We start from the raw sequence: 21,713 nt of genomic DNA, 5'->3' as shown, positions 1-21,713 counted from the left end.
GCAGATGTTAGAGTGCCAAAGCATTTGGTAAAAACTGTGGCCTGTGATTAATTAGATGCTTAGACTTGGAAAGCATAGTGTATGACTGTGTGTGTCTGGGTACAACCGACTTCTTCCATTCTACTCTGTTGCATAGAAGAGATTCCATTTCATTTTTTCTGTATTTGATGATTCAGATCAGTTCAGTCACTCAGTCATGTCCAACTCTTTCCATGGACTGCAGCATGCCAGGCTTCCCTATCACCAATTCCTGCAGTTTGTTCAAACTCATGTCTATCCAGTTGGTGATGCCATCCAACCATCTCATCCTCTGTCATCCCCTTGTCCTTATGCCTTCAGGCTTTACCAGCATCAGGGTCTTTTCCAATGAGCCAGTTCTTCGCATCAGGTGGACAAAGTTTTGGAGTTTCAGCTTCAGCATCAGTCTTTCCAATGAATATTCAGGACTGAGTTCCTTTAGGATTGATTGGTTGGTTCTCCTTGCAGTCCAAGTGACTCTCAAAAGTCTTCCCCAATACCAGTTCAAAAGCATCAATTCTTCTGTGCTCAGCTTTCTTTGTAGTCCTACTCTCACATCCATACATGACTACTGGAAAAAAAATAGCTTTGACTAAACAGACTTTGTTGGCAAAGTAATGTCTCTGCTTTTTAATATGCTGTCTAGGTTGGTCAAAGCTTTTCTTCCAAGGAGCAAGCGTCTTTTAATTTCATGGCTGCAGTCACCATCTTCAGTGATTTTGGAGCCCCCCAAAATAAAGTCTCTCCCTGTTTCCATTGTTTCCCATCTATTTGCCATGAATTGATGCATAGATGGGACTAGATGCCATGATCCTAGTTTTTTGAAGGTCGAGTTTTAAACTAATTTTTTCACTTTGTATATTTTTAAAAAAGTACTTTATCTAGTGCCCTTATGGTTTGGGCTGGCAACTTTTGATCATGATTATCTTTATTCTTGACTGAGAAATAAATGAGCTGATGCTGGTTTTTCTACTTTGAGTATTATGGTTATTACTCAAGTCTAACAAGGTTATTTGACCAGACAAGAGCTAATCAAGAAATGATTATTATCTTAATATATATGTGTGGGAGAGTAACATAATAAAAATAATAATAAATGGAATAAAGTAATAAAAAGGACTGGAGAATTGGGGAAATATCAGTCAGAAGGGTTTAGTAACAGCTTTACTAATATCCAGATGTATGTTCTATATTACTACTTTGAGTTTCCATTTTCTTTTCTGTAAAAGGGATGTTTGTTACTTCATGCAGTCCTTTCAGCTCTGCAATGCTATTTTCTATATTAAGACTAAGGTGTTAGAGAGTAATTCTGTCTGCTTTACTCCAGAGAGCAGAATAGGGACTGCTATAGTCTGAATGTTTGCGTCCCTCCAAAATTCCTGTGTTGAACTCTTGATGCCCTGTGTGATGGTGGGACCTTTGGGAGGTGCTTAGGTGGTGATGGTGGTGCCTGTAGAAATGGGACTAGTACATTTATAAAAAAGGCCATAGACCTTTCTACCATGTGAGGACACATTGAGAAGGCACCAGCTATAAATTAGAAAGGAGGGTATCACCAAACTCGACCATGCTGATACCTTCATCTTGGACTTCCAGCCTCTAGAATTGTGAGAAATAAATGTCTGGTGTATATGTGTCACCCAGTGTGTGATACTTTGCCATTATAGCCCAAATGGACTAAAATATGAGTCAATGAGTATAAGTCCCATGAAACAGATTTAGGTCCAAGTATGAAAGAATGCCCTAATAACATGAGCCTCTGAGTGCTGAATGAGCCTGCCTGATGTACTGCTAAATTCCCCATCAGTGGAAGTATTCCTGCTAAGACTACATAATCCTTCAGGGTTGCTATATAGGATTTTCACATTGAATGACAAAAAAGGTAAATCACTTAAAATTTTCATCAAACTCCAAGATTCTCTGACTCTACATTTTTAACTAGAAAAGTACTGCATATTGATTTTTAATAGAAAGGATACTAATTATAATTTAATATGTTCTGTATAATTCCGTCATCATTATAGCAAAATAGACAATAATTCATGAAAGGTTCCAGGGGCAACTAGAGTATGCAGTTTTTTGCCTCACTTCCCAAGTAATAAATTAGCCCATATGTTTTCTCTGGATGGATTTTGTCTTTTTGCCTTCAGCCTTCCTTCCACCTCAACATGTGTCTTTATGCAGTTGTCTATCTTTAATTAAAAGCCGCCTCTGTGAGGAAAAGCAGAACATTTTTAGCCCAGGTCATGTAACCGTACCTATTGAATCAGTCACCTTCACTTTATACACTACACTAAGTTAACAGGCTCCATTTAAATCTGGCTACTTCACAGTGGATGGATCCAAGGATATGCTTCACCTGGTTTTCTTGCTAAATGTTGAGTTTCCTACTGCTGGATAAATAGATGATTGATGTTGCATTACTGTTTTTTCAGAATGATGTGTTATATCACTTGGTGATTTTCATGTAAAAAGTAAATTTTATATTTATACCTTAGGGATTTAACCCTCAATCATATATTTATGCCTGGGCATTAATACCCATGCCCTTTGAGACATAATTTTATTGAATAGAAAAAGTCATATTTTCATTAACTTATTTAAGTAAATGCTTAAGCATTGGGTACAATATGGTTAGGAGTGGTTAGAAGCACAACTGGAGCAGGTTGCCTGACTTTCAGTCCTGGCTTTTTACTTACCATTGTGTGTCAGTTGTTACTATTTTGCTTTACCTGGTATTACGGTATGTTACGGAAACAATGGCAGTTTTTATTTTTTTTGGCTCCAAAATCACTGAGGATGCTGACTGCAGTCATGAAGTTAAAAGACGCTTGCTCTTTGGAAGAAAAGTTATGACACACCTATGTATGCTCAGTTGCTCAGTCATGTCTGACTCTTTGCGACCCCATGGACTGTAGTCCACAGGCTCCTCTGTCCATGGAATTTTCCAGGCAAGAATACTGGAGTGGGTTGCCATTTATTTCTCCAAAGAAAAACCTAGACAGAGTATTAAAAAGCAGAGACATCATGTTGCTGACAAAGGTCCCTGTAGTCAAAGGTATGGTTTTTCCGGTAGTCATGTATGGATGTGAGAGTTGGACCATAAAGAAGGCTGAGTACCAAATAACTGATGCTTTCAAATTGTGAGCTGGAGAAGACTCTTGAGAGTCCCTTGGAAAGCAGTGAGATGAAACCAGTCTATCCTGAAAAAAATCAACACTGACAATTCACTGGAAGGACTGATGCTGAAACTGAAGCTACAATACTTTGGCCACCTAATGCAAACTGGTGACTCATTGGAAAAGACCTTGATGCTGGGAAGGATTGAGGCCAGGAGGAAAAGGGTGCAATAGAGGATGAGATGGTTGGATGGCATTGGATGACTCAACGGACATGAGTTTGAGCTAACTCAGGGAGTTAGTGAAGGACAGGGAAGCCTGGTGTGCTGCAGTCCATGGGCTTGCAAAGAGTTGGACACAAATGAGCGACTGAACAACAGCAGATGTAACAACTGGTATTATGAGCACCAGGTGCTCTCTATGATGCTGAGAATACAACTTTGAAAGAGAAAATAAGGACTCCGACAGCATAATGTTCTGTCCTGTGAGAAATATGGTAGTAGGAGGAAATACCTACCAAGGTGTAAGTGCTGTGGTGTAGTTTCAGGTGAGCTATAGGGATGGTTTACCTAGGGGTGAGATGTCATCCAGGATAAGGAGTAGCCAGAAACATGAGGATTGGTTAGGTATGTGGATTGAGGTGAGGCAGAGGACGTTCAGGGTATTGTTGAGTGGTTAGGCTTGAGCCACTGAAAAGGTGATCATGGTACTCACTGAGATAGGAAATCCTGGTGGAGGACTGTCTTAAGGAGAGGTGTAGTGAATCCAGACTTGAGCACATTGAATTTGATATACTAATTGAGACACCTCGTGTGCAGTTCTCTATATGGATGTGAAGCTAAGGAGTGATGTCTGAGACAAAAATACAACTAACGTTTTTATTTTGATTTACATTTTTATACTTTTGTAGATGTCAATGTCTACATATATACAGTGTTTGAGTGGGTGTAGAATGAAAAGATGGCTTCCCAGGTGACGCTAGCGGTAAAGAACTGCCTGCCAATGCAGGACTCGTGAGAGAGCGGGTTCGATTCCTGGGTCATGAAGATCCTCTGGAGAAGGAAATGGCAACCCACTCCAGTGTTCTTGCCTGGAGAATTGCATGGTCAGAGGAGCCTGTCAGGCTATGGTCCATAGGGTTGCAAAGAGTATGGCACAACTGAAGGGACTTAGTGTGCCCGCACACACACATGTACACAGTGAAAAGATCTGCTAGAATAAACCTGCAGAGCTCTTTTATTTAGGAGCAGACAGAAGAGGCATCTGCAGAGAAGACAGAGAAAGAGGAGACAAAAAGAATGAAAATTCCAAAAGAGGTGTGTCATGGATTCCAAGAAAAGAGAGAATGTCAAGAGACAGTCATGTCAACAGTGAAATGCTGGTGATATATCAAATAAGATCAAAATGCAAAGTGTCAATGGGATTTCACTCTAAAATTACTATCAGTGATGAGCTTGACTAGAATGGTTTTCTGGAATGTTGCTGACAGATTCCAGACTTGTACCTCTCTTGTATCAAGTGTCAACCCATGTTTAGAAGAAGAGGAAAGAGGAACAGTGAGGAGATTCAGAAGGTGACAGAGAAAACTAGAGGAACATTTATATTTAAAAATTAATATTTCCCAGGAAAATTTAAATGTAGTTTACTGATTTGGTTATCAATGTATTTGTTTCATCCAGAGCATATTCATTTTTCCCCCAAGAGATAGAGCTCATTTGAAATTATTTGCTGCCCAAGTATTGAATGAAAAGTTGTTAAATTCTGTGGTGACAATTTACTGTTTGTTATTCTCATGTTTTAGTAGGAAGATAGAGAATAAATAGTTAATAGAGTTTTAAATTAAAAATCTTTAAAAATTTAAAGAAATGTATTAAAGTCAAATGGTGACTCAGTTCTCTCCATATTTCCGCTCAGATCACATTACTTGAGAGCATGACAGCATCTTACCATGTCCCTAAGACTGTGTTCCTGGTACACAGTAAGCATTAAATATACCCTTGTCATGTTGACTACTTTGGTGAGGACTGTCAAATCTATGATACTCTATGACATTACTGAAAATTTCTTCAGATAAAAGACTTCATTGAAAATGATGAGGATAATTAAAAGTATTTTGACTTTTTGATTAACTGATGTGTTTATAAGAAGACTGATAGTGCTTAGGAGTTTTTTTCTGAAAAATGTTTAGAAATGTTTATTTTCAGTTTTAAAAAAATCATCTTGGTTACAAGATGTGTAAAGTCAATTAAAATAGCATGGGATATGTTTCTCCAGTGACTTAACATTAACCACACACTGACCCTGAAAACTTTAAATGTAGGATTTTTCCCTCATCTCTTAAAGGTGAGTTAAGTTTAAGGAAAAGGAATTCAATAAACTGGTGTTATCTTGCTTACTAGTACTTCCTTCTTATGGGGCTTCCCAGGTGGCACTAGTGGTAATTGCAGGACAAGTAAGAGATGTGGGTTCTATCACTGAGTTGGGAAGATCCCCTGGAGGAGCGCATGGAAACCCACTCCAGTATTCTTTCCCGAAGAGTCCCATGGATGGAGGAGCGTGGCGGGCTATAGTCCATAGGGTCACAAAGAGTCAGACACAACTGAAGCAACTTAGCACACATGAACCTCCCTATTATAGGCCTTTATTTTAATTGCAATACTTTGGCCACCTCATGAGACGAGTTGACTCACTGGAAAAGACTCTGATGCTGGGAAAGGTTGGGGGCGGGAGGAGAAGGGGAAGACCGAGAATGAGATGGCTGGATGGCATCACCGACTCTGTGGACATGAGTTTGAGTGTACTCCGGGAGTTGGTGATGGACAGGGAGGCCTGGCGTGCTGTGATTCATGGGGTCGCGGAGAGTCGGACACGACTGAGCGACTGAACTGAACTGAACTGAACTGATTTTAATTGCTAAGCCTGGAATAGCAACCCTGAGCCCAGGAACAATCCTTTGATTTATAAATCTTTGAAAGAAAATGCCCTTTAAAATGGCTGGGAAATACTGCATAGTTTTTCTGTGTAACAGTTATTGGTAGAACAGAATTATTCCTCTTCAGTTTTAAATTTACTGGTCAAGTGGAGTACTCCCCTGGGCTGGGAGGCCTAAGTCATACTTATTACATTTCTAAAGTATAGGTCATGTTTTCTAAGGTCCCTGAGTTCACATATAATAGTATAAATGCACAAAATTAAAATAGAAACAATAAATTCTAGAAGAAAAAAAGCAGCATTTAACCAAATTTAGTGACTCAGTTCATCTCAGCGGTGTAGGAACCCTTGCCTGTCTTTTCCTTCTTTCTCATGAATGCGCCCCACCCCACTTTCTCTAACAGAATAAAAATGCAAGTCTTTCATATTAACAAAACTCCAAGTATTTCTATGACTCTACCTATTAGAAAGCCCAAATATTATCTTCACTCTTGCTATTTCCCTAGTAACTATTAGTGGAATATTTTGAGGTATTTATCTTCATCCTGTATATATATTTATATACAAAGTGCCACAGTACAAATGTCTTAAACTGTCTCTGCTAGCATATGGGCTTTGGTCAAAACCTGCCTGTTAGAATTAAAGTTTCCTGTTCAGGAGATAATTAGTATTTCAGAAGGGCTGTCAATCTTTATTTAAATCACTCCCATCATAACTGTCCATCAGCTTTTTGCAGACTGAATGAGACAACAGCGAAGTCTCAGTGTCACCAAGTACAGCTGGTTGTTTAGTGCCCATGATTCATTTTGGTTCACATTCAGCGCTGAGATGGGCGAGCCACCAACTCAGTTTCTGTGGTACGTCATTCACTTTTGCAAACTCACAGTTGATTGGTTCTCAAACCAGGATTGCTGGTAAATAATATTTCAACTTTCTCTGCAAGGCAGATCTTTTACTGTTATCAACTGGAATGAATCATTGTTTATTTCATGAGCCACTGATCAAAACTAAAGCAGTTAAAGAATACAGGGCAAGGTTCATCAAAGACAAGCTGAGGCCTGTGACAGTCCCCACCCATGTTCAGTTTCTTTCTTTCTGAATTCCCCCCAGCAGTTCTGGTTCCTTAATGCCAGCTCTTGTTTTCAGAATATCCTATTCCTACATTTTCCCCTGCTGGGCAGATCTCCCTGTACCTTCTCTCTTTAGAAGAAAGGATGGATGCATTAACCATGTTAAAGACTGAACTGCTTTGATGTTTGTTGTTGCACCTGGGAAGCTTTCTGATGAACTAGAGATCGAATGTATAGGCAAGTGTTGGATCAGATAAAACTAAGTTTGTTCTCACATGTGTATTTTTAACCTAAAGTGAAATTGAAAGTTGCTCAGTCATGTCTGACTCTTTGCGATCCCATGGATTTCTCCAGGCCATGGAATTCTCCAGGCCAGAATACTGGAGTGGGTAACCTATCCTTTCTCCAGGGAATCTTCCCAACCCAGGGATCAAACCCAGGTCTTCTGCATTGCAGGCAGATTCTTTAACAGCTGAACCGTAAGGGAAGCCCAAGAATACTGGAGTGGTGGAGTGTGTAGCCTATCCCTTCTCCAGCAGATATTCCCGACCCAGGAATAGAACCAGGGTCTCCTGCATTGCAGGCAGATTCATTACCAACTGAACTATCAGGGAAGCCCTTTATTTAGCCTAAAGGTTAAATAAAATCTGATTATAATGGCTGGGCATATGAGTGACCCACATTTCAGAAACCAAATAAGAACCAGTGTCTCCATGTGTAAGCTGAACAAAGATTTGCTATAGAGTGATCAACGAAACATTCAAGCTTGTCTCACTCATTTATTCATCATATGGTAAAGAATCTGCCTGCAACGCAAAAGACCAAAATTGGGTTGGGAAGATACCCTGGAGAAGGGAACAGCAACCTACTCCAGTATTCTTGCCTGGAGAATTCCGTGGACAGAGGAGCCTGGTGGTCTACAGTTCATGGAGTCACAAACAGTTGGACGCGACTGAGTGAATAACACACTGTTGACTGTATTAGGCGTTCTACTGGGAATGCAACAGTGAACAGGAAACATACATAGCTCTCACATACATGCCTCACATGATTTTCTGTCTTTCGTACCAACTAGATTATTGATTGGGTAGGAATAAGTAAGCAAATAAAATTATAAATAATGATAAGTTGTAAGAAGAAAACAAATACCAGGTATTGTAACCTTTTCCAGTTCTCTCCCTCTTCAGCTCACATTTCTTGAAAGGATTGCCCACATTTACTCTCCACCTTGGGCTTCCCTGGTGTCTCAGTGGTAAAGAATCTGCCTGCAATGCAGGAGATTTGGTTCCCATTCCTGGGTTAGGAAGAACCCCTGGAGGAGGAAATGGCAGCCCACTCCAGTATTCTTGCCTGGGAAATCCCATGGATAGAGGAGTCTGGTGGGTATAGTCCATAGGGTCAAAAAGAGTCAGATATGACTGAAGTGACTTAGCACGCATGCACTCTCTACCTTGCCATTTGCCAATTACACTGTCATCTCTACTCTTCTTCTATTCCATGGTGGTTTCTTGTCAAAAGTTCTCCTGAATTTCAGCTTTTGTCAGATTTCTACTACACAAACCACTGTTTGTGTGGTTAACTGTTTTGGAGGTTAACCAAGCACTTGTGACTTTGGTGGGCCATCTTTTATTTTAAGGTGGTCAATTGTGGAAGGACATAGTTGAGAAGTAATATCTTGACTTTTTAAATGTTCTTTGATTCAAATAAGGAAGGGGAACTTTTGCATATGGGTATTAGACATTATGTTATTTTCTTAAATATAAAATGTCATTAAAAAAAATCTTTATGCCAGTATTGTTGCTGTTGTTCAGCTGCTAAGTTGTGCCCATCTCTTTGTGATTCCATGTACTGCAACATGCCAGGCTTCCCTGCCCTTCATTATCTTTCAGAGTGTGCTCAAACTCATGTCCATTGAGTCAGTGATGTCATCTAACCATTCCATCTTCTGTTGCCCCCTTCCTCTCCCACCCTCAATCTTTCCCAGAATCAGGATCTTTTCCAATGAGTCAGTTCTTCATATCAGGTGGTCAAAGTGATTTTCAGCATCCAGTAAATATTCAGGGTTGATCCCCTTTAGGATTAACTAGTTTGATCTCCTTGCTGTCCAGGGGACTCTTAAGAGTCTTATCCAACACCACAATCTGAAAGCATCAAAGCATCTTCAGGGCTCAGCCTTCTTTATAGTCCAGCTCTCATATACGTACATGACTACTGGAAAAACCGTATATTTGACTATCCTTTTCATTGTTATTTAGAAATAAAAATGAAACTCCAGAAAAGCACTTTCTCTTCATTTTTAAAATTAATACATATGTGTTGCATGGTCCCTCACTTTGTACATGGCCTTGTATTTTAGTATTTACAGACTTATGAGTTTTATAAATGGAATGAGGGGCTTTCATTTTCAGAGGATGTGTGGTTGGGGAGGAAAGATTTGGGATGCCTGAATGACACATCAAAATTTGGAACAAAATATACTTCAAGAAGTAAAATAAGAATGTTGAGAGACTTTAGAGGTCGGAGACAGATGTTATATAAGCATGTACTATAAACTGAATGCCTGTGTCTCTCCATAATTCATATGTTGAAACATAATCACCAGTGTGATGGCATTTGGAGGTGAGATCTTTGACGGGATTAGGTCATGAGAGTGGAGGCCTCATGAATGGCGTTAGTGCTCTTAATAAAGAGGCCCCAGGTTGCTCCCTCACCTCTTCCACTAAGTAAGGGCAAGAAGTCAGCAAGAAGCTGACTGGCATTGAGCCAGGAAGCAGGCTCTTCCCAGACTCTGAATCTGTGGGCGTCTTGATCTTGGATTCTCCAGACTCCAGAACTGTGAGAAATACATTTCTGTTGTTTATAAGCCAGTCTATGGTATTTTGTGATAGCAAACCCACTAAGACAGTGTGTCCAACATAAATAATACTTTAAATATTTTGCTGACTTGAATTACAAATCTTATGTTTTTATTTTGAAATATTTATAGCTTACAAAATTGTGAGAAGAATAAAAGAAATTCCTGCATAACTTTCATCCATGTTCCTCAGCTGACAAATTTTAAAATCATTTGCTTTATCATTCTTTCTCACTTGCTATATTATTCGGTAAGGGTAATGTACTGATATTAATTTCCTGATTTGGACAATTAGACAATAGTCATGTTAGAGAATGTCCTTCTTTCAGGAAAGGACAGGTACTCTATTGTATTTCCTAAAACTGTTTTCTTTTAAAAAAGAGTAATATTTTATTTCCTAAAACAAGGATATTTTCTCACAGTTCAGGTGTCAAAATCTGAAAATTAACATTGATACAATATTTTATTTATAGACCTTATTCCAAATTCACCAATAGTCTCAATAATGTCCTTTATTTGAAGAGAGAGAGTCGGAGATAAAAAAAAAATTAAAAGATTGTTTTGTTTTCATCTGGTTTAGTACTCATTACAGAAATATGCAATATCTTTATTTGTCAAACATCTTTAGAATTCTTTAGATGCATGTTCTTTTATGGGTGCTGAAAGAAAATGTTTTCATTAATCTTTGAAGATTTATTAGAACTTTTTCAAGATTTGATGAGCTTTAGATAGCACATCACATTATGAATATTTTCTTATAATATGTACATTTAGAAATTGAATGTATTCTTAGTATAACACATTTTCAGTTTGCTTCAGTGAACTTTTGAGAAGTAAATGCTGCTATCTGCCAATCTTCTTTAAACCTGTCCATATATTTGTTTTATGTAGTTCAGAATCAGCAATACTTTAAGCAAACATTCAATAAGCTGCTAAAATAAATTCCATGTTGGGCTCAAATTGTAGAAGAGAGAGAAAACTTGTATTGGATTTCAGCTCCCCAGATCCATGCAGTTGATTTGGACAAATCAAAATGCAAATACAGTGATTGCAGGTCACATGAGATGGCTCATCAACAGAAATTATCTCATGCTGACCATGAGTTCTATTTGGAAATAGAACATTACAAAAGAGGATTAAGGTTGTCATGGAAATAGTCCCAGAGGAAATTGAATCTAATTAGGCCCTTGAAGAAAGCAGAAGTCAAGAAGAAGCACAGAGAACTAGAACCTTCAGCTAGCTCATGGAAGATTCAGCAAGAAGAAAAAAAGAGTACTCATGAGAAAGTTGGAGTAGTTAGCATTCTCATGTCCAAATGGGTATCTGGCAAAAATGAATATTTTTTATATATGAATAATCTTGGCATAGGGCTGGGGTTTCAGAGCAGGAACTGTCCATAGTTCTTAGAGGCACTGGGCTGAGCTACACATAGTGACTGAGCAGGTGAGTTACACACATGGACTTACCTGAAAGGGCAAGATTGCCTCTTGGGAACTTCCAGAGGCCTATTGACCATACTAGGCTCCAAACTCAGAACCAGACGAGCAACAGTGTTGGCCTGATGCTGAGTCCCCAGGGGTTGAGGTGAAGATAATTAGAGGCCTCTAATCTCTAATGAGAAACAGGGATTTATAATTTAGGCTTTTATTCCCAATTATGTTAAGAAAGTTGGCATTTTTTGTGGTTTTCTTACCATGTTCCTCCAAATGTGAGTTCAAGGAAGGGATCATGTTTTGTTTTGCTCAGTCTTCCAAAGGCCTACAGACTGTTTAATAAACATTTGTTCAGTATATGATGCCAGAATAAATGAGTACAATCTTCTTTGATAAACAGAACTAGAGCTTTCTTATGATTTTTTAGTAGAGAATTGCCCTGGAGTGAGGACATCCTGGTGTGTGTGTGGGCTAATCTGTACGAGTAACCCCAATTTCATCCCTTGAGGTATTGCTCTTCCCTTGGGGTTCTCTCATTTATATTCCTGCGACTATCACCACAACCTTGGCCAAGCATGATAAGAAACACATTTTTTTTTTATCAATCACTTATATTTATTTCAGGACATAATATACTATTTAGACCCAAGGACAATACTAAATGATAACCCTGTTAAATATCTATAGGATATTTTATTTTTGCGAAGATAGGTCCTTAAAATCTGGACAGATTAATAATATAACAAATATCAAAATCTGATGAAAAATACGTTATTGCTCTCATTCACTCTGTCCTAATGTTAAAGATGTTACAAAGATACACAGATTATCATCATGCTGTTCTTTTGGGAGGCTATATTCAAGCTGACAAAAAGGTGTTGTCAAAGGGATCTTTCTCTGACTTTTGCAAAGAAACACAGTCCAAATTGTATTCTTAATGCTACGTGATTTTACTGTATCATGCTTGGCACATGGTATTATTATTTCTCCTACTGGAGCAAGTTCTCATTTTCTCAAAGCCTTCCCCCCAGCTTTTCTAGAAATAAAGCTTAAATATCACTTATTTCAAGCCTTCAAAATAAAGTTAACCACATTTATACAGGTACCAGATTGGTATACTCATATATATCTTTTCCAATTGCAGGCTAAGCAAAGGCATGCATTTAGAGCTGTAATAATATGTTAAAGTAAAAGACAACCTGACTAAATATCAAGAGAAATTGTGACCTTCCATGTAGTGTTTGACAGAGAAAACACTGATTCTGACACATTGTCTAATTTTATTCAAATAGCAGTCTGCTCACACATGGTCCAAGAAGTAAATATAATCACATGTTAAAAATTGGTCTTCAAACCTCATAGCCAATGATGCCACGCTTGCCTATGATCTCGCCAATGTAAAACCACATCCACACCTCAGTGGCCACCAAACCATTCAGTAGGGCTTCCTTAACAGTGAGCTGTTTGAAGCTACCGGTTTTAGCACTGTTGATAATTTTTTTCAAGCTCTGAATTGCTGTAGGGATCTCAGCAGGGGTTGGGGGAACCAGCTCAACCTTGGCATAGTACCAAAACGTGGCCAATCGAGGCTTCGAGTAGGCCACAGCAGCGTTGACCAGCGCCGGGGCCTTCTCCGCGAGGTTACGGACAAACTGGGCCATGGTCCTAGGACAGAGAGCCCGTCACCCCGACTGGACGGCTGAATGTTACCCGCCTGGAAGCAAGAAACACATTTTTTGTTTCTCTTTGTCATGGTTAATGAGTCCAAAATGTTCCAGAAGACCAGTACGAAATATTAAAACAAAAAGTATTTTAAGAATGTAAAAATGTCATAAACACAGTCTGGTATCCTACATGCAGGTCTGTGATCCTCTACCAACTCCTCTGTTCAGTTCAGTTCAGTCTCTCAGTCATATCTGACTCTTTGCGACCCCATGGACTGCAGCACGCCAGTCCTCCCTGTCCATCATCAACTCCCGGAGTTTACTCAAACTCATGTCCACTGAGTAGGTGATGTCATCCAACCATCTCATCCTCTGTCATCCCCTTCTTCTCCCTCCTTCAATCTTTCCCAGCATCAGGGCCTTTTCCAATGAGTCAGTTCTTAGCATCAGGTGGCCAAAGTATTGGAGTTTCAGCTTCAGCGTCAGTCCTTCCAGTGAATATTCAGGACTGATTTCCTTTAGGATGGACTGGTTGGATCTCGTTGCTGTCCAAGGGACTCTCAAGAGTCTTCTCCAACACCACAGTTCAAAAGCATCAATTCTTCAGTGCTCAGCTTTCTTCATAGTCCATAATATCCATACATGACTACTGGAAAAACCATAGCTTTGACTAGACGGACCTTTGTTGACAAAATAATGCCTCTGCTTTTTAATATGCTGTCTAGGATGCTAAAGCTGAAACTGCAATACTTTGGCCACCTCATGCGACGAGTTGACTCACTGGAAAAGACTCTGATGCTGGGAAAGGTTGGGGGCGGGAGGAGAAGGGGACGACGGAGAATGAGATGGCTGGATGGCATCACCGACTCTGTGGACATGAGTTTGAGTGAACTCCGGGATTTGGTGATGGACAGGGAGGCCTGGTGTGCTGTGATTCATGGGGTCGCGGAGAGTTGGACACGACTGAGCGACTGAACTGAACTAAGGTTGGTCTAGGAGAAGGCAATGGCACCCCACTCCAGTACTCTTGCCTGGGAAATCCCATGGATGGAGGAGTCTGGTAGGCTGCAGTCCATGGGGTCACTAAGAGTTGGACACGACTGAGTGACTTCACTTTCACTTTTCACTTTCACACATTGGAGAAGGAAATGGAAACCCACTCCAGTGTTCTTGCCTGGAGAATCCCAGGGACGGGGGAGCCTGGTGGGCTGCTGTCTATGGGGTTGCACAGAGTGGGATACGACTGAAGTGACAGCAGCAGCAGCAGCTAGGTTGGTCATAACTTTTCTTCCAAGGAACAAGTGTCTTTTACTTTCATGGCTGCGGTCACTATCTGCAGTGATTTTGAAGCCACCCCCCAAGTAAAGTCTCTCACTGTTTCCATCTATTTGCCATGAATTGATGGGACCAGATGCCATGATCTTAATTTTCTGTATGTTGAGTTTTAAGCCAACTTTTTCACTCTCCTCTTTCACTTTCCTCAAGAGGCTCTATAGTTCTTCTTTACTTTCTGCTATAAGTATGGTGTCATTTGCATATCTGAGGTTATTGATATTTCTGCTGGCAATCTTGATTCCAGCTTGTGCTTCATCCAGTCCAGCATTTTTGATGATGTACTCTGCATATAAGTTAAATAAGCAGAGTGACAATATACAGCCTTGATGTACTCCTTTCCCTATTTGGAACCAGTCTGTTGTTCCATGTCCAGTTCTAACTGTTGCTTCTTGATCTGCATACAGATTTCTCAAGAGGCAGGTCAGGTGGTCTGGTATTCCCATCTCTTGAAGAATTTTTCACAGTTTGCTGTGATCCACCCAAAGTCTTTGGCATAGTCAATAAAGCAGAAGTAGATGTTTATCTGAAACTCTCTTGCTTTTTCAATGATCCAACAGATGCTGGCAATTTGGTCTCTGCTTCCTCTGCCTTTTCTAAATCCAGCTTGAACATCTGGAATTTCACAGTTCACGTACTGTTGAAGCCTGGCTTGGCGAATTTTGAGCATTACTTTGCTAGTGTGTGCAATTGTCAGACATGTGTACAATTCAAGGACCTTTTACCTTTTCCATTTGCTATTCTGCCTGATTCTTTGTAGTTCAGGCCACCATATTTCTCACTGGAGTCTTCTGAATGAGTCTGGCACAGGGTTGTAATTACTTTTCAGTTATGAGTCTGAGTTATTGCCATAGTGTGCTGATTAATCCAGGAGTGGTCTTGACCTCTAAGTAGCTTTTACCCTACCCAGAGTATTATATATGAACCATGACAGTGGTGATTTTGTCACTAAGCCATGTCCAGCTCTTGTGACTTCATGGACTGTAGCCTGCCAGGCTCTCTTATCCTTGGGATTTCCCAGGCAAGAATACTGGAGTGGGGTTGCCATTTACTCCTCCAGGAGATCTTCCTGACCCAAGGATTGTACCTAGGTCTCCTGTATTGCAGGCAGATTCTTTACCACTTAGCCACTAGGGAAGCCCATATATGAACCATACAGGAGCCCAAACATCCATAGGAAAATTAGCTCCAGCCATAGGGTCGCAGAGAGTCAGACACAACTGAGCGATTTCACTTTTTCAAGTCCTTTTTATATAACTTTCAACCATATTAACTTTTCCGTTATTACCTCACTGTTGAAATATCCTTAGAAATCTATCCCAGAATTAGTATTATTTATTGCATGTTTCCTATGTGGCCAGCATTGGGCATTCACTGTCATCATTTCATTTAATCCACACCACCACTCTGAAAGGTAATAATCGTCATCATCTGCACTTTAAAGAAAATCTCTGTCTTACAGAGGTTGGGCAGCTAGGGTTCGAGTGCAGGCTGGCTGATATCAGAACTTGCACAAAATCACACTGAGCAGCCTCAGTTAATCCAAGATTTGAAGACATTTAGCGCAGTTAATAATTATTAGTCACATTTTCACAAATAAGTTGTTGTAACCTTTTCTTTCTTCTTGCAAATGAAAGTTCTTGAGATTCTAAAACTCTATCCTTCTATGTAGATGATTTTCTTATCTAAGCTTATCTATGTGTTTGGACAGACATGAAGAGTTCAGAATATTGATTAAAGCAACTCCAAGTAATATTGTAAAGAAATGTTCATTTTAGCATGCTTATTTTGTGGAAAACTATCCAGCCATTAAAAGCTGTGCTTTGGCAGGATATTTAATGACATGAAAGGTGGAGATGAATAAAAAAGATGCTGATCTAAGTAAATGTGGGAAACTGTTTTGATTGGGAACTGAAAAACCAAGAAAAAAGGAGCTAGAAATAAATAACTATTTATTTGGTAAAATTATATCTCATGGGGATACGGGTTAGTGATTCTGAGCCTGCTTCACATGCATACTGGGGTTGATCAATGAATAAATGAATGGTGCATGGTTTTCAGCAGATTTCTAACTGTGGAATTGGAAAGTTAGAAATAAGCAAGGTGGGTAGGTGAGGTTACAGTGAGCAATGTGGTACTAGATTAGAGTCAGAAATATCATATAAATTCATGTTTAGCTTAATATAAAGACAGATGTATATTTAAAGAAATAATTTTAGGTACATTTGTATATGTGGGTTGGAATATATACATTTATTTCCTGTTCTGTACACTGAGAGGGCTTAAGCAGAATGACACTCTGGTAGCAAAAAGCACACCTAGGGACCAAATCTTGGTTTCTAATGTTGTACTTCAAAGAAAGAAATCAGCGTACTTGAGAGAAATGGTCGACCCTAGATCTGGGTCAGATAATATGTAAAGTGATCCTAGAGTATCTTGAAGTATACCAAAATTTAAAGTGAAAGTGAAGTCGCTCAGTAGTGTTCAACTCTTTGCAATCCCATGGATTGTAGCCTACTAGGCTCCTCCATCCATGGAATTTTCCAGGCAAGAATACTGGAGTGAGTTGCCATTTCCTTCTCCAGGGGATATTCCCGACCCAGGGATTGAACCCAGGTCTCCCGCATTGCTGGCAGACACTTTTACCATCTGAGCCACCCGGGAACCCCTGGGAATCAGAAGTTAAGGAACTGTTCAAAAACAAAATAGAGGCATGTCAAAGGGACTCATGAGTCAATTTGAAAGAGCTTCTAATAACCAAAGTTAGAATAATTTGATCAGCAAAATAAATGAAATAGTACTGGGTTGTGATTCAAAGTATCAAATAAGTATTCATGAGTTCATACCAATATTAAATAGACATAAATGATTGAATGGGCTTCCCCAATGACTCAGTGGGTGAAGAATCTGCCTGCAATCCAGGAGAAACTGGAATCATGAGTTCAATCCCTGAGTTGGGAAGATTCCCTGGAGGAGAGCATGGCAACCCACTCCAGTATTCCTGCCTGAAAAATCCCATGGAGAGAGGAGTCTGGCAGGCTACAGTTCTTAGGGTCACAAAGAGTCAGACACGACTGAAAAACTAAGCAAGCAAGCAAGTGATTGAGTAAATAAATGAAGAAAAAGATGTAAGTCTCCCATGTAGAAGAATTCTAAATAATTTATGGAGAAACTCCTTCCTTCAAGATAGTGAAGCTCAACTGCTCACTTATTGTGAGCCGAAGACAAGTTTTTGTCTTGCTTCTAAGGAAAGGGTGAAAAAAGTCACCTGCCAGTAGAAAACTCTGGCAAACATAACCCCAGCTCTGTGTTCAAGCTTAACATCATTAGTGATGAGCCATGTTGATAGCGTATAGATTGACCCCATACATCTCTAAAATGCTGTCCTGTTAAAAACATTTTATATTTACTTGGGCTTAGTTTTTAAATACTGTATCATCATAAGATCAGAGAGAAGAAAAGGCCATTTATCCCCTTTTCTAATATTTTGAGGGACCTTCTGCCAAATTGTTAAGTAAACTCAGTTGTTTACGGGAGAAGATGCCTATTCTAGATGACCTCCTGGCTGTAGCAGCCACAGGCTTCATATGGCCAGTGTTCTAGCCTTACAGTAAGATTCTAATTATGAACTTTCTGTTTTATTTACTGATCTAATTCCCATCTCAATGTAGAGATATCTCAAACATATGTATGTTATAGGCAAGTACAGAAGTTAGAATAGATTGTGATCTTTATCATGCCTTCCTTATAAGCCTGCTTCCAGTTACTAGGATTTGTAGGTTTGGGAGATCATCAAAACAAAATTTAAATTACTAGTTAATGATACTTCTGAGGCTTTGGATCTAGATGGTCACTTTTAGAGGACTCACTCTTACTTAAAGTCTGTCTGTTTGGGGTTAATGCTCAATTTTTTCAGATCTCCTTCCCCTCTAGGCTTTCTTGCCTTACTTGATGATAGAGGAGAGGAAAGGCTCTGTATCTTTGCTGATCTCCACAGTAGAGTTGCTGATTTAGCTTTATCTGTGGACAGAGATGACAGACATACGATTAATTCTGTCTGACCTTTTAAGTCTTTTTTTCTACTTAGGGATTCCATGTGCTTTTTCCCACTCAAGTCTCAACAGCCCCTTTGTCTTGATTGCAGGCCTGTGCTGTCCTCTCCAGGAGGTATTTGGAGCAGGTTTAATCTCTTATACATAGTCCTACCCTCTACAGTGTCCTAAAGCTGTAATAGCATTCTTTTGTAAGAAAGACCTGCCACTTTCCTTGGACTACAGCCAGGGAAACCCTGATGAGCTTGAGTACTTTCTTTTTTATGTGGTCATTTCTACACATCACTAGTTCCTCCCTAAAGTGTACCCTGGTTGTATAGGAGGATAGGATGCTTTCTGTCTGGTCTCTTCATCTGTCTTCTGTCTTTCTTTTACTTCTAATACTCATGGCTGGAATACCCAATTTCTCCTATTTCCATTCATGTTGTATCCATCCTGTATTATCTCTACTCCTCTGTTCAGGACAGCCAGGGCTCTTTGTAGAGGAGCCTTGAGATAATAGAAACTAGAAATTGCCAAGGATGCCAAGGATTAAAGTATATTGGCTCAATCAGTCAGTCAGTGTTAGTCGCTCAGTCTTGCCTGACTCTGCAATCCCATGGACTGTAGCCCTCTAGGCTCCTCTGTCCATGGAATTCTCCAGGCAAGAATACTGGAGTGGGTTGCCATTCCCTTCCCCAGGGGATCTTCCCTGACCCAGGGATCAAACCCTGATCTCCCACATGGCAGGCAGATTCTTTACTGTCTGAGACTCCAGGAAAGCCTCCATAGTTTCAGAATATAATCACTGCATCTCTGCCCTGGCCTTGCATGCAAGCAGTACTATAATGCCCTATGCTACACTTCCTAGGAATTTAAATCTTTTCAGAATACTTTATTTTGTAAATCACGTGTGGTGGTTGTGGATCCAAGAAGGTGCTGATACTATGAACTTTGGGGAAAAGTCATGAACTGAGAATTTGAAAATTCTCCTTGAACTTTCATTTAGTCCCCAGTCCCTGGGCCATTCCCTAGGAATTTCTTTATACTAAGTTCTTCTTATTCCAGCATTATAATGCCAGCATTCCTGTAGATGACTTGGGACCTTCAGCTGTGTTAAAGAACCCTCAGTCTCCACCCCAGACCTTCTCTCCTCATGCGGGGGTGGGGTGGGGTCTAACTTGACCATCATTTGGAACTTGGTGCTTCCGTTTTTACGCATTGTTTTAAAAACACATATTTCAGTGTGTCTTTCTTACCACCAAAATGAATATTTACCTATGTTTTTTACATGGTTCCAAACAAAGGCTATTAAAATATTCTATTTTTCTCCAACTTGGCACTTACTTTGCTGCTAAGAATATGCCACTCTTAAAATTTTTTAATTAGAAGATAATCACTTTACAATATTGTGATGGTTTTTGCCATACATCACCATGAGTCAGCATTAGGTATCCAAAGTGCTCCTTTCCTCATAAACCATGAGTTTCCTACAAGTTTTAGGGCTGTGCCTGCTACCATTCACACGCGTTTCACCTTAATTAACTAGCTCAGAAAGAAATACTGAGAAGCTTCTGAAAAGTATAATTGTCTCCCTCACCCTGCCAGTTGGTTGGGCCTTTTCAGAAGATGAGGACTTCCTGGGATGTGATCCATCACCCTGGCTGTCAGCACATCGCCCCTGCATCTTACTAACTTTGTTCTGTTTACAAAGCTTCAGTTCAGTTCAGTTCAGTCGCTCAGTCTTGTCCGACTCTGCAACCCCATGAATCACAGCACGCCAGGCCTCCCTGTCCATCACCAATTCCTGGAGTTCACTCAAACTCATGTCCATCAAGTTGGTGATGCCATCCAGCCATCTCATTCTCTGTCGTCCCCTTCTCCTCCTGCCCCCAATCCTTCCCAGCATCAGACTCTTTTCCAGTGAGTCAGCTCGTCGCATAAGGTGGCCAAAGTATTGGAGTTTCAACTTTAGCATCAGTCCTTCCAATGAACACCCAGGATTGATCTCCTTTGTTCCTTTATCTTTTTTTGATAAATATTCCTCTTCCCATGACCTACCCCTTTTGCTTCCCTTCTTGTGCAAGGAAAACACCTGCAACTTCATTCTGAAATCTATTACCTGCCTTTGCAAACTCCCTTATACATTCCACACACAAGCACAACACCCCTGCATGTGCAGTCACATGCACACACACTTAGCTGCACACACATTCTGTGCACACACAGATGCACATAAACCCACACACATGTATACTCACATGCAGAAAGGTATGAACATATATTGAATTAATCATAATCCTTGGTCTTTGAAAGTTTTATTATTGGTTCATGCAATATCATCTTTATTCTACTCAACTAGATAAAGTCAATCTTGGACTTTATGGATTTCAGTCATTATCAGCCTGCCTGTGCTGTGCTGTGCTTAGTCGCTCAGTTGTGTCTGACTCTTTGTCACACCATGGACTGTAGCCCAGCAGGCTCCTCTGTCCATGGGGATTCTCCAGGCAAGAATACTGGAGAGGGTTGCCACGCCCTCCTCCCAGGGGATCTTCCAAACCCAGGAATTGAACCCAGGTCTCCCGCATTGCAGGCAGTCAGTGTACCTAAGAACCCACAAAGTACAATACTTTAAATTGGACTCTTTTTCCATCTACCTCAAATCTACATACTTTTTGATCACCTTTCTCTACCCTGCTTCTTCTGTGCCATGTCCAGAACAAGGGGCAACCAAGAATCAGTAATTATTTTTAGAAATATCTGTTTTTTTTTTCCTTTTTTTAAAATTTATTTATTTTAATTGGAGCTAATTACTTTACAATATTGTATTGGTTTTGCCATACGTTGACATGAATCCGCCCCGGGTGTACATGTGTTCCCCATCTTGAAGCCCTCTCCCACCTCCCTCTCTTAAAGTCTTAAGCTAAAAGGCAATTTCCTTTGGCAAAATTTCAAGTATTAGAAGGCATGTGAAGTAGGATTTGGAAGTCACTGGGAGCTTCATTTTTGCCTCTGAAACCCTACTGTGTAAGTGTGATCCCCCAGTCCCTTTGTGAAGCTGGCCTTTCTTCTGAATATTCTTTTAGTAACCAAACCATGCCAGAGGCTATGTGATTCCCTATGATAAATCAATGAGTGCAGCTGTCATTGTAGGAAAAGTGGAAAATTAAAAAAACATCACCATAGCTTTGTTCTCCACAGGCTCACTGCATTTCAGTCTTCCTCAGCTCTCCCAGGTCATGTCTTCCCAACATTGTCTTC

General features: G+C 40.0%; 1 protein-coding gene and 1 pseudogene across 3 annotated transcripts in view; one reads left to right on the top strand and one right to left on the bottom strand.

Moving 5' to 3' along the window:
• Positions 1-21,713, top strand: part of TMEM117 (transmembrane protein 117) — a 660,208-nt gene that overhangs the window by 422,733 nt on the left and 215,762 nt on the right. The window lies entirely within an intron of this gene.
• On the bottom strand, positions 12,748-13,134 carry LOC129535583 (ATP synthase F(0) complex subunit g, mitochondrial pseudogene; annotated as a pseudogene).

The sequence above is a fragment of the Moschus berezovskii genome, chromosome 6 (genome assembly GCF_049115385.1).
Source record: "Moschus berezovskii isolate FMDL1 chromosome 6, NW_MosBer_1.0, whole genome shotgun sequence".
Lineage (NCBI taxonomy): Eukaryota > Metazoa > Chordata > Mammalia > Artiodactyla > Moschidae > Moschus > Moschus berezovskii.
This window is presented reverse-complemented; position numbering and strand designations above follow the sequence as displayed.